The following is a 14698-nucleotide window of genomic DNA, read 5'->3' as shown; positions in this document are numbered from 1 at the left end:
GTATATGTGGGAGTGTGGCAGTCTTCAATGATGATGGTTTGGAAGATTTTTCTTATCTTAGCTAGGTCCAGTGTTGGGTGCAAGATGCCCTAAGGCAAGTTTTGGGGCTTAAAGCCCAAGTTTTGACTAAGTCTGATGTAAAGACTCCGCGATTTGTGGGTGCGAAGCGTGAAGTTGTAATTGAGTCATAGGGTTGTTTGCCCTTAATTTTGTAATGTAATGTTGGCTTGAGAGTTCTACCCATGGTCCGCGGACCATGGGATTGTATAAATAGAGCGAGGCTCTAAGTTGTAAAGAGACATCAAATCTAATCTAAGAGAATGAAGAAGAAGCATTGAGTCTAAGTGGAAGTGTAAAGTCATGTCTTTGGGTCGTAGAGTAGGAGAAGGCTCTGTAGCTGAGTGCGCAGAGGCCTAGTAGTTCGCAGTTGAGTGCATGGACCCCTACAGCTGAGTGCATAGGGTGAGTCAAGTCTGTAACCATTGGAGAAATAATAAAGAGAAGTTTCTTTTCATTTTGTGTATCTTTTTCCTGTTTTATGCATTGAAGTATATTGGGTATGAATTGCAAGTTTACTGTTTATTTGTTGCACAAACTCATATGAATGTGTTGAACAAGTGAATATAAGATAAGTATCTATTTACACAAAGTTAACTAACAGTTATAAGAAGATAAGTAAGATCCACGGTGTACTTTGGAAAACACCGGAGATCGTTGCCTTAGTAGTGCAAAAGCATCTCAACCCTTGGTTAGGGTTACGCAAAGGCAATAATAACATATCACAAAGGTCTCGTAGGTCAGGATAGTGTGTGAAATGACCTGCAAAAAGACATTCCTAGTTGGACTAAGTCTACCCCTCAAACATCTCAAGGGTGCGGAAACTTGGTTCCAACATGCCCCCATACTGCTTCGGGTGAGACCTTAGTCTACGCTTCGCGGGCTGTTGCCGAAAGGGTCAGTAGTATAGGGATTTGTTTGGCCAATTAACTTCGAACCTTGCTCAGGCCCCATCAAGCCAACAAATGGTTCCATTGCTGAGACCGGAATTTGCATAGAGATGTCTGATGTCGCATCACTGGAATCAAACTAAGAAGGAGATTGAAGGGTGGTTGGACAGGAAAATTCATGAATTCACAGTGCAGGAGAACAGGAGTCTGCGACTATTGAAGGAAGAGTGGTTAGACTGCTACCTATACACATAGATCCATGAAATTTTCTTCGCATCTTTCCCTACTGAGCTGTACGAGTGGATCGCGAAGCTAGCAGATAGCCAAGGAAGGCGGAAGCTTGACGGTCAAATTGTGTGGACCCCTGAATTGGTTCGTAGATTAGAAGCATCGGAGTATAAGATCGCACATGTTGTTGATCACTGGCTCGATCAGATTATAGGAGTATTCATTACTGAGTTTGTGGTAGATACTTCAGTCAGCTATAGCGAGGCAGAGAGATGCTTTCTCAAAGGCCTGCGAGGTAAGTACATAAAGTCTCTGAAAACTTGGATTAAAATGCTACTATGCGAAAAGAGGATTATGTAGTTACATTGATGTTCGGGGCTATGAAAAATAGGAAAATTTACAGAAACGAAGGAAGTTCGGGACTAGAGACTAACCCCTTGATTTTACAACGACGAGGGGACGAGGAAGAGCTTATGAGGGTCTCTCTGCGAAGTGTGATCCATTTGATAAGGCAAAGGATTTCGCACATACCACCTCCACCCACATTATCGCCAGTTTCACCACCATCATATCCATATTTTCCCGTACCACCTTCACCACCACCGCATTTTAACATGGCCAACATGATAAAGTTGCATGTGTTCAAAGGATTGGGAAATGAAGATCCAGACCAGTTTTGCTTCGTTGTATAGGCCGTATGGGAAGCACAGGGAGTTACAGATGATAATATCAAGAAAGCGATGTTGGTTAGCACTTTACAGGATTGTGCGATGACCTGGTACATTAAGCACTCAGGTGATAATCCAAATGCAAGAATCGTGGCTATCCAAGCTGCGCTAACTAAAGAATTCAGTAGACCAAAGTCAGAGGCGCAGTCAATCATTGGGTTCAAGGAGATCACGATGCTACCAGGCATGACTCCATGGGAACTTGATCAAGGGTTGAAGCGTACAATTTACAAAGCCAATATGACTTTGAAAGATGGACATCTCCACGAATGGTTTGTAGCATCACTAATGCCACATTTGAGGAACACGTTGTCGCAAAAGAGGTTAACAACTCGAGTGGAAGCTTTATAATCGCAATGAGGCTGCATGAGACCCCAATATAGGATCCTAACTTGGGATTTCAACAAATCCATGCGCAGTTGAAAAACTTATGTCTTGAGATGTAGAGTTTGGAACAGGACAGGACATTTCGACCAGAAGCACGTGAAAAGGTGTGGTGCGTGAAATACAAGGGTGAGGGTCATGATAAAGACCATTGCCCGATGTTCACGAATTACCTCATAGGAGGAGGACCGATGCCATTAAGATCAGAAGTGCAAGTAGGACCAAGTGCGGCGCCTGCTCTGTGGTGCGCGATTTGTCAAATAGGAGGAAAGTATGCTACAGACAACTTCCATTTTTTATAGAAGTACACGTAGAATTCACAACAATTGTTCTATAAATTTTGTAGGTCGGTGGGACACGATGAGCGCACATGTAGAAGTTATGAGCTGATCATGTATAGAACCCCCACCACAGGGCTCAGGCCGAAACACGGCCCCTAGACTAGGGAGCAGGGATGTCACAAACTGGATTCTAGGGGCGTGGATGAGGCCGAGGTGGATGAGGACCTGGAAGAGGCTGCAGATAGCTAATATGCTACAATTGCGGAGGGCCAGGACAGTATGCATGTGATTGTATGAATCCAACAGATTCATCATGCTTGTACTGTACCTTGTTTGATCATGAGACAGAAGATTGTCCTACGCTAATAGCTAGGATATGCAACAAGGGAGCGCTACCACCTCCCCTAACTCAGAACCTACAAATGATGAGGTATGAGCCACACGAGGAAGATCCAAATGTGAATATTGTGTTCCGAAGTGGAAATACAACAGGAGATGATAAAGGTAAATAACCTGAAGAAATTACTTTGGTTCACAAAGCTTTGGCGAAAGAAGCAAAGTTTTATTTGGAGCACACTTGGTAAACTTTTATGGAAGCTAAGAAGAGCATCGCTGATGCCTCCACTTCAGGACGCAAAGACAGACTGAAGATGAAAATGGACCCATCGATGCTCACAATGTTCCTAGAAACATGTATGAAGTTACTGTGCGATAGTAAGGCTATAAAGGGATTACAGGAGCTCATTAACAGATGCGTTGGGACCGCGCCAGGAGAACCGTGCATAGTCTAGAAGATTGGAAAGAATAAGACAAGAACAGGAAGAGAAATGAGGTTAACCACATAGGTTGGAGAATATGAGATGGACCAAATAATTCTATATTTAGGGTCAGATGTGAACATTCTTCAAAGGTAGAAATGGGAGTGCATGGGGAGGCCTACGCTGCAGTGGTTTCCTATTCAGCTGCGCATGGTGAACCAACAGAAGATAATATCCCTAGGGTGATTGCAGGGAATCACAATGAATATTGAAGGAGCAAGCATGCTAGTTGACTTTAAGGTGATAGAGATTGTTGATGAAAACAATCCCTACCTCGTGCCCTTAGGAATTGATTGGGCCATTGGCATGAAGGGGGTGATTAATCTAAAGAAGCGCAAGATGATTTTTGAGAAAAAGTATTTGCGCGTAGTTATACCCATGGAACCTACTGAGGGATAGTGCTACACAGAGCCAGTGCATGACTATGAAAGTGACAATGATTTGGATTTCATCTACAAGATAACTGCACGGGAGAAATATTGGGTAAATCCTACCGCAGATGGACAAATTTCATGGGAGCATGAAAGCTCCTGTACTTCAATTTCATATGAGGAGATATATCAGTGGTAGAACTGGTTACATGAGGTAACCACGTTAAAATGTAACATGATGACAAGATCACTACATTGCATATCCATGGAAACGAGAGATTTATCTATTTATGATGGATTAGGTGAAGTAGATGCTTTCCTAGACCAATTTGAGAGGGAGGTGCCGGTAAAACAACGTTTCAAAGCCTTGAATATGGTACTACACGCTACGCCCGCGAGGTGGTGGGGTATGCACAAAGGAAACTTTGATGACTAGCGTGCATGTAGGAGGATGATGCATACATGGTTTGGGAAACCTATAGGGTGGTTGACGAATAGATACAATGGTCGGGATAGTTCACGCGTGCATCTGTCCAGGTGGGTACAGGCATATGATAAACAACCTGTGTAGATGCACATGAACTTCGCGATGGGAAGTATGATCAATAAGCATGTGTTGGGGGAAAAATGCGTGAACGAATCCTCAAATTGGAATGACATAATGTGGAAAGAACGAGCGCGCAGAAGGTTATCCACGTGGAAGCCTTTAATAAAGTGTGTGCAACATTGAACAAGGTATGTAATGCGCAGCAAAGTGATTGGGACCTGTGCATACTAGCAGTCCTATGGGCTTATAGGGAAATGTGTAAGAAACTGATGGGACAGGCACCTTCTAGGTTGGTTTATGAAGTAAACATTGAAATACCGATGAAATATATCATGCCTAGTCCGCAGATAGCAACGCCCGTGGATATGACAGATCACGAAGCCTTGAAAGAAGGGATCGCATAGTTGGAAGAAGAAGAATGCTTGGGACCTGATGAAGAGATCCAGCAAGGTGATCTTAGGCTCCAAGAACTCATGAAGGAAAAAGTTCACTTGAGCGAGGAAAGCGCCATGGTGAAAGAAGAAGTCAAGAAGCTGGAGGAAGGAATAAAAAGGGATTTTCTTGATAAAAAGACTGTGGTGATACAATAGGGTGCACATGATTACGATGATAAATTTAGAGACTACCACTGAGAGTTGATCAGTTTGATGCCTTGGATTGGACCGCGTATTACTAAGGGGATCACAGATGGTGGTGCGATGTAGTTGGTAAAGTGCGCGATGTAGGTATTGAAGTTAAAAGGTGAAATTTTCCCATGAAATGTAAACGATAGTCGGTTGAAACCATATATAGGTGGCGCAGCCACCTGACTAGCCGTGGGAAGCACAGTCTTAGTGCTCTAGGCAGTTGAAAGGAGGCACAAGACTATAAACTACTATGCCTGAGAGCTCGCATAGATGTTGGGGATGTAGGCGCAGATACAGGGAAGCCGTTCAGATACCACGGTCTCTAAACAATGCGTTTAGGAGATATAGTAGGCAGCTGCTTAGTGCGCTACCAACCTTGCAACAGTCTGAGAAGAGTTGGGATGTCTCGACATGAATATCTCCGCATCGACAGAGTGAATAGAGGGCAAGTCACGATGTTTTTGTTGGGGGGCTGTTGGGTGCGGGATACTCAAAGGCAAGTTTTGGGGCTTAAAGCGCAAGTTTTGCCTAAGTCCGATGTAAAGACTCCGCAATTTGTGGGCACAGAGCACGAAGTTGTAATTGAGTCATAGGGTTGTCCGCCCTTACTTTTGTAATGTAATGCCAACTTGAGAGTTCTACCCATGGTCTGCGGACCATGGGATTTTATAAATAGAGCGAGGCTCTAAGTTGTAAAGAGACATTGAATCTAATATAAGAGAATGAAGAAGAAGCATTGAGTCTGAGTGGAAGTGTAAATTCGTGTCTTTGGGTCATAGAGTAGAAAAAGGCTTTGCAGCTAAGTTTGTATAGGCCTAGTAGTTAGCAGCTGAGTGCATGGACCCCTGCAGCTGAGTGCGCAGGGTGAGTTGAGTCTGTAACCGTTGGAGAAATAATAAAGAGAAGTTTCTTACCATTTTGTGTATCTTTTTCCTATTTGATGCATTGAAGTATATTGGGTATGAATTGAAAGTTTACTATTTATTTGTTGCGCGAACTCATATGAATGTGTTGAACAAGTGAATATAAGATAAGTATCTATTTACACGAAGTTAACTAACAGTTATAAGAAGATAAGTAAGATCCATGGTGTACTTGGGAAAATAGCACAGATCGCTGCCTTAGCAATGCGAAAGCATCTCAGCCCTTGGTTAGGGCTGTGTAAAGGTGATTATAACAGATCACAAAGGTCTCATAGGTCAGGACAGTGCATGAAGTGAGCTATGTGAAGACATTCCTAGTTGGACTAAGTCGACCCCTCAGACATCTCAAGGGTGCGGAAACTTGGTTCCAGCATCCCCCCATACTACTTCGGGTGAGACCTCAGTCCGCGCTTCATGGGCTATTTCTGAAAGGGCCAGTAGTACAGGGATTTGTTTGGCTAATTAACTCCGAACCTAGGTCAGGCCCCATCAAGCCAACATTAGTGCGATATATAAGTCCAATAGGTCTCCAATGGATCAAGGGGTCTGATTAGGGCTAGTTTGGACTCGCATCATTTGATTGATAGACTCTGGTGTGATGGTGAATAAGAGTTGTTGGTTTGGGGCAACAATAGCCCTTTGTGTAGGGATATAACAGGCATGAAAAAAATGTATGATACCAGGGAATGGGTGAACTTCTGGGAATAGATATTTGGGTAAATTGGATTCCCATAAATGGATGCCATCAGCATGGCTCAAGAATCTGTCCTTACTCCAGCAGTGGAGCTTCAGAAAGTAGGCTGGGGTAGCAGTATCTTTTATCTAGAAATCCCTGTCTGCTAGTGCCAGATGGTCGATGTCCAAGTGGGGGGTTGACACTAGTCTCACATCCAGAGATGTCTGGGAAGCCATGGCTGAGTTTATGGATTGGGATTAGGCATGTAGTAGCTGTAGAAGTGAGGTTTGGGAAACTGGTATAGTGAGAGGGTTTTCACACTTTGCAAAAGAAGGGTTTTGGGTATACAAGAAAATTACTCTTCAATTAGGAAAATTTATTAATTAACTTCAATTACTTAATCTTTAAATTTGACTGTACGTTTTCAAATTTAGAGGGTCGTTATGATTTTTTCTCAAAAATACCTGGAAATTGGCAGTATTAGCTACAAACTAGTTTCAATGGTGACTGTAGATGGTATGGTGGATTCATCTGTGCATTGGATTCTTAAATTGGGTGTTTGGAGCTTGTTTGGGTGGTAAATGACACTCAATTTCGGTTTCAGAGGCTCAGGGTGGCGTAGGAAAGCTTGGGCGACATTCACAGTGAAAACGAGCAAAAAGAGTCAAAATGGGCTTCTCTGGCCTTTTAACCAGCAACAGTCACAAGTTGGAGTGGAATTCATAAATGAACAATGGATGGTTTTAGCTTTTGGCGGGGAGGTGGTTTCAGGGGCCATCACACCACTTTTGGAGAGTAGGCGGTATTTCCTTGAGAGCATGCGATCTCACCTGAGGCTGCCACGTAGCAGAATAGGGCCCAAGAAAAACCGCGAATCTCATGTGCTCTCAGGTTGGTAAAGGTCAGAGAGGGAATGAGCGCGATATGGATGCATGCCGTCAGATCTGGGGGTGGAAGATTGGACGGTTGTTGAGAGGATAAGCTACACAGAGGGAATAGGGGTGAAGATTTGCAGGGCCGGGGGTTAATTACAACTAATTGTAATTATTTAATGAATAAGGTAGGGATTAAAAATATAATGAGCAGGTTTAATGGAGTGGGACCAGGGGTTAATATGGCGGGGTTTGTTTAACTACACTTGGGTTGGTGGGTTAAAAGGTTTATGTCAGGGAAATCTAAATCAATGAGTTAATTAAATAATGTAGGGGGGGGGGGGGGGTTAAAACTTAGGATAAGGGGTTTTTATGGGTTTTTGAGGTAAAATAGGGAAATTAATAAGGGGGAAGGGAGATTTTTGCAATGGGGAATGGGCTTCACACTAGGGAAAAGGGGTTTTGGGTAGGGGGATGACCTTTGGAGGGTAATTTACTAGGGAAATGTGTGAAACCAAGGGGTAAGGGTCAAAATGAAGGGAAAAAGGGTATTTTTATAAGAAATGATGGGATAATGGGGAAATTAGTAAGCAAGTATGTGGGGGGTGAAATGAAATGAGGGGAAGTTAATCAAGTAAGCTAGTGAACATCCTTTCACTCTCATAAATGCTCCTGCACACTGAAACATAAGTTTAAACATGATAAATGTGCTCATGATTTAACAACCTTGTACATCTGTAACCTTTCTTCTACCTACCCTTTATTTACCCTAACATTTTTTCTTCACTTTATTGGGTGGATTTGAGCTAGAAGACCCTTTATTTCCTTTTCTTTTGACAAGAAAACTATCTAATTCTAACCTTATAACTTTTAATAGCTCAGATATTTATTCTGCCAAGGTTAAATGGTTTGGCTAGATATTTATTCTCTATCTATAAACATGAAATTTAAAGCATGAATTAGTCAAGATTAAGCTATTTGACAAGCTGCACATGACCGTTATTTTGCACATAAAAGTAAAAGTAGTGGAACTTGAATTTGCACAATTTCATGATCTATTTTTGTTTGGGGTTCATATTTTTCACTTTTTTTATCTTTTCTTTTTCTTTTTGTCCTTTGATTATTATTTTAGGACATACCCTCTTTACATTTTTTAATTTATAATATGGAAACATTTTGCAGAAAGAAAAAGTATGTACACTATTAGAAGACTAACCATAGCCAATTCAAAATTATGAATCCTATTATTGTAGGACCCTAACAATTAGCCAACTTCCACATCATCTCATCACCTTGAGCCAATTTCATCCTGCCATGTGTCACTATGTTTTCACTTAGCCATTTTGGTCCTACCACCTGTGCGTCCATGTTAGGTGCCACATCACTAATCTCCTAGGTTGGGGGGTACACTTGGCATACAAAAAAAGGGTCCACCTAACACTTTCCACGTGCCACATTTCCATTGGTCTAATGTGTTGAATTTTGGATGACATGGGAGTGTGACCTTTGTTAAACCTTTTGCAAGTTAGCATTCCATCCACTATTCATGAAGTCTATATGGGTAAAATCTACCCTGAGATGTGAAAAGTATAATCCTGTTAACTAGTGTGCAATTCCACACACCATATACCATTTATTTCTCACAAAGACATGGATCTAATATAAATATGTATGACTATTAAAAAATTTGGTGTTTTTTCCATTTTTCCATTGTCATATTCAAAATAAATTATCTTCTCATCTAGGAAGACTTTGACCAAGTGTGACATACCGTTGGAAAGGTATTGGAGGATACTATCCAAGCATAAAATCTATAAATTAATTTGAACATAATACATTCAAATAAAATCTCAATAATATTCATTCCACTTTGTAAGGTATTGAACTTTCAAGACATGAAGAAAACAATATCCTAAAAAATCGCCTTATCTTGACATAGATTCCTTTGACATACCCTTTGATATCAATAACACTAGTTGTCATCATTGACAAAAAATGTCAACAATCTCCCCCTTTTTCATCGATGGCAACACCGCTAGACTTTAATGGTCATTGATGGCAATCGAATTAGTTCCTACTGTAGAGTTTCTAGTACAATGTCTGCTTTATGATTTTTCTCAATTAATTTAAGACAACTTGTCAAGTTGCTAAAAATATGCTTTCTTTTCAATGTCTACTTTCTCCCCCCTTTGAAATCAAAGGAAAAGGTATCAACTGAAGATGGATGCTTATCTGGTGACTACTTATTATTGGGCCAATACTACATAAATTTTCTTCTATCTTCTTGTGGACTTGCTCTGCTTGTGAATGGGCTCTCTTCTTGTAAAATATTCCTTCTATGTAAATACACCTCCTCTCAAAAGGTTGTTGGGAAGCCATATAGTCTTTAGTTGATTATAGTGATCCATTCCCTCCAATGCGAAAATATGACAGTTATTTATTTCTGATTTTGAACTAATACAAGTGACTCAATATCCAACCTATTGCAAAAATTTTCTAGACTTCTCAACTAATCTCTCTGATGGCTTAAATTATTCATAGTGAATGCTTCCTATCATATGGCTATACTCCCCTTGCACGTCTATAATATAACTTACCTTTTCTACTCAATTTATCCTTTTGATAGCTTCTCCCCCTATATGCGGTCTTCCTTGTTTCTTCAAATGCATCTATCCTGCATAATCTTGCTTCTTTAATTTTTAATCCAATCATATTTATTCTTGAACAATATTTCACTAAAGGATTAGATCTCAGTCATCATATTTATCCTTGGTTCCTCCCATTTCATTCTCCATTCCGTTGTGTTCACTCTTGTTGGGTGTGGAGTGTGATTATCTTCTTGATTTAGAGGTCTTAGCCACATTGGACCCCAGTTTGTAAAAGGTACAAAAACTCCACCTGTATGATAGCCACCAGGGGGGTGACGACTACTTTTAAAGATCCCCCTGGCGGGGTTCGAGGGTAGCACCCCCGAAACTAAAAATAGATGAAACTTTTCCCTGTATAATATTTTAATTTCATAGTCAATATGAGTCTTTCATTAGGCAGATGATCTGATGGTAGAAGTTTGTTAATTTAGGGTGTTTTTCTTCCCTAGAAGGAAACCCTTGGTTTATATGAGGGAATTGTATTATAGCTATGTATTACGTTTTTGAGTGGGAAAGAGAGTGAAGGTTGTGTGAGAGTGAAGATGAAAGTATAGCATATATGTTGTAGGTTGTATCTCTTCATTTTTCTATATAATATAAAAGGAAGGATTGGTTGTTTCACTATAGACGCAACCCAAATTGGGTGAACCACATATATTTGTGTCTCTCTTGTTTTATGCGTTTTTGTATTTGTGTTTCCACAATATTTTATGTGTTCCATTGCTCTGTAATATATAATTTTCTTACAACTAGTATCAAAGCCCAAGTTCTTTTTGGGTAATAAACTCACAAGAGAGAAGGGTTCCTCGTTTGAGTGGGAGCAATGGCGGAATATGGTAGGTTTAGGGTCAAGAAATTTAACAGTCAAAACCAACAGCAGTGGAAGATGCAAATGGAATATTATATGTATAAAAAACCATTGAGAAGAAAAACAAATAAGCTGACAAGTATGATAGATGCACAATGGGAGATTCTCGACATAAAGGCACTAAGAACAATACGGCTATGTCTGGCAATGTCGACAACATTAAAAATTTCAAAGGAAATGACAACAAAAGGTTTAATGATGACATTATAAAAATTATATGAAAAACCCTTGGCCTCAAATAAGGTATTTCTTTTGAAGTTTCTATTTAATATCAAGATGTCAAAAGGTGGATATATTGCTGATGATTTAAATGAATTTAACACGGTTACCAGTCAATTAAGTTATGTAGGAGTAAATTTTGATGATAAAGTTAGGGCACTTTTGTTTCTGTGTTGATTGCCAGAAACCTGGAATGGCTTAGTTATGGCTATCAGTAACTCTGTCTCTAGATCTAATACTTTAAAGTTTGATGATGTTGGTGGTTCTATCCTTAGTGAGGAATTACAATGGAAAATATCAGGTGATACATTAGGTAATTCTTTGACTGTAGAGACTAGGGGAAGAAAAATGGAAAGAAGAAGGAGCCCAAAAAATCGCAGTAAGTCAAGAAAAGGAAGATCCAAATCCAAATCAGGGATAGTGAGTTGTAAATGTGGGAATAAAGGACACCTGAAGAAATACTACAAATCTCAAAAAGGAAAAGAAGCAAATGGACAACAAGAGAAAAATCATGAAGAAAATGTGACACGTGATGTGTTGCAAGATGCTTTGATTCTTTCATTAGAAAATATTATTGATGTTTGGGTGGTTGATTTAGGGGCTTCATTCCATGTTACACCTAATAGGAAACATTTTCATGACTTCAAGGAGGTTTTTGACATGTTCATTTGGGTGATGATAAACCTCATAAAATCATTATAATGGGCAAGGTTTTATAAAAGAAACAAAATGGAAACAAATGGCTATTGAAGGAGGTAAGTCATGTTCCAGATATGAAGAAAAATATAATTTCAACAGGGAAGTTAGGTGGTGAAGGTTGTGTAACTACATTCACAGACAAAACTTGGAAGGTCACTAAAGGAGCCCTAGTAATAGCAAAATGAGAAAAGGTTGGTATGTTGTATTTATGCAATGGTATTTCTAATTTTGTTAATGATTTAGCCTCCACAAGAGAAGATATGACATTATGGAATCATAAGCTCGGGCACATGAGTGAGAAAGGGATGCATATTCTTCACTCAAGAAATTTGTTTCCAGGTTTGAAGCATGTTGATTTGGATTTCTGTGAGAATTGTGTTTACGGAAAACAAAAGAGAGTCAAATTTATCAGAGTTGGGAAGGAAAATAAGAGAGAAAAATTAGAGCTTGTGCATACAGATGTATGGGGACCAACTCAGGTATCATCTCTTGGTGGCTCTCACTATTATGTTACTTTTATTGATGATACAACTAGAAAAACTTGGATTTATTGTATTCAGAATAAATCTGATGTATTTGATACTTTCAAGAAATGGAAAACTTTGGTTGAGAATGAGACAACAAAGAAGTTGAAGTGCATCATATCAGATAATGGAGGTGAATACTACAACAAAGAGTCTGATAAATACTTTTCAGAACATGGAATTTCTAGAGAGAAGGAAATTATAGGAATGCCATTGGAAAATGGTGTGTTAGAAAGGATGAATAGGGCAATCATGGAGTGTGCAAGGTGCATGAGAATGAATTTAGGATTTCCCTTACAATTTTGGGAAGATGTTGTATATATTGTTGTTTATCTAATAAATAGAGGGCCTTCAAGTTACTTGGATGGTGGTATTCCAGAGGAGGCATGCACAGGTAAAAAGGTAAACTACTCATTTTTAAAGAATTTTGGTTATGAAGTCTTTGTCCACATTAATAAAGAAAATAAAACAAATCTTGAGGAAAAAACAAAGAAATGTACCTTTATTGGATATAGTGTTAATGCTTTTCATTATCGCTTATATGATTATGAAAATCCCAAAATCGAAAAGGTCTTGTATAAGGATCAGATGCTTGAAAAGAAACATGAAAAGGAAAAAAAAGTAAAGGTGCCTGAAAATCATAAGGATTAACAACCACAACAACAACAAGCACCTCAAACACTTGAAAGTGGTGTTAGAAGATCTACCAGGATAAGTAGACTCATAAAACCATACTCTCCTTCATTATATTATGTATTATTGATTGATTCTGGTGAACCAGAAAGACATGATGAACCAATGCAGATAGAAACCAGGAAGAAGTGGGAGAAAGCCATGGAATTAGAGATGGACTCCTTGATGCATAAACAGGCTTGAGAATTAGTAAAATTTCCAGTAGGTAAAACAAAATTACAAGATAAATGGGTTTATAGGTTGAAGGAAGAAGATGGAGAAAAACACAGGTATAAGGGTAGCCTTGTGGTGAAGGGGTTTGCACAAAAGAAAGATATAAACTTTAATGAAATTTTTTCTCTTGTAGTTAAAATGAATTCAATCAAAACTTTTTGAGCAGATAGATGTAAATACAACCCTTTTCCATAGGGATTTGAAGGAAGAAATATATATGCAGTTGTTACATAGTATTTTGTCATGCCTCCTACACTTCCCTATGTCATACCCTAAAGTAATTGAAACTTGGAAATCATGCAGTGTACCCATCCTGATATGTGGCTTAGATCCTCCCTGAAACACTGATGGAAACATACATTGATCCTTCCTTGAAGAAGTATGCTCTAAAACCCTAATTTCAGGACCAGCATGACCCTGACACTAGAAACTAGTGCTAATGACGAGTTGCACTATACTAGCCTCACGCTGCCAGCACACTTTCTAATTGGATACTCACACTGATCCCGAAAAGGTAAGTTTTCCCAAAGAGGAAAAGAAGCTTCATGATCTAGAGGCTTCAAGAATGACAAGCTAGAGGTTGTTCAGTTTGGATGTGGTCAAATTATCCCAATATTTCCCTTTGATCTTATCCCTATGAGCTACCTCCTTGAGATGAGGGCCTTCTCTTATATTTGGAGAGATATTAACTCCCTCTTCCTATCTATATATTCATCCTCTCCCATTCCCAAATGGTTGGTCTCTGATTATTTTCACCCTTATGCTGAGATAGTGCCTACATGCTACTCATTTGGCTTGGAGAAGGAGTGGTTGGAGAGCTTGAGCGTAGACTTGGATATTCACTTAAGGATGGATTATTGAGATCAAGGCTTGGTTGTATGCTTCCTCCATTATTTCATTAATATATACAATTGTTGGTTCACTTTCCATAAATGCTTTTGCTAATGCATACTTTACTTTCGATTATGCTTGTTGCACTTGCATGCTTTGTTGTGTCTTTGATCTCTTGTGCAAGTATCCAAACACTATGAGTAATAGAGTTGAGCCTGAGGAGAAAGCGATTCAAGATATTCAACAAAGGAGGGTGTCATAGCATCAGCACGAGGTAGGCCATCTTCCTCTTCTGTCATTTCGATTGTAATTTAGGAAAGTGTCTTGTAGATTTTCACATAGGTTGCTAGTCCCAGTCATTAAGCTAGAGGAATCGGCTTTGTCACCAGAGAGGATTTACCCAGAAAACAAAATGGAGACTCCATTGGGGATGTTATAACCCTTTCCATCCATTCCTTCGATCAGATTCTCTGATGAGTTTGACCAACCATCGATTTATTAGCCTGTGTGCATCACTGTAGCTATTTGCAATCACTTTTTATTGCCTGAGAATGTTAGGCCTACTTTGATCTTGAATATCTTTTATTTTTCCCTTATTTTTC

This window comes from Pinus tabuliformis, chromosome 4_2 (assembly GCF_031772625.1).
Source record: "Pinus tabuliformis cultivar Carrire ecotype Pingquan chromosome 4_2, CPIR1, whole genome shotgun sequence".
In the NCBI taxonomy this organism is placed as follows: domain Eukaryota; kingdom Viridiplantae; phylum Streptophyta; class Pinopsida; order Pinales; family Pinaceae; genus Pinus; species Pinus tabuliformis.
This window is presented reverse-complemented; position numbering follows the sequence as displayed.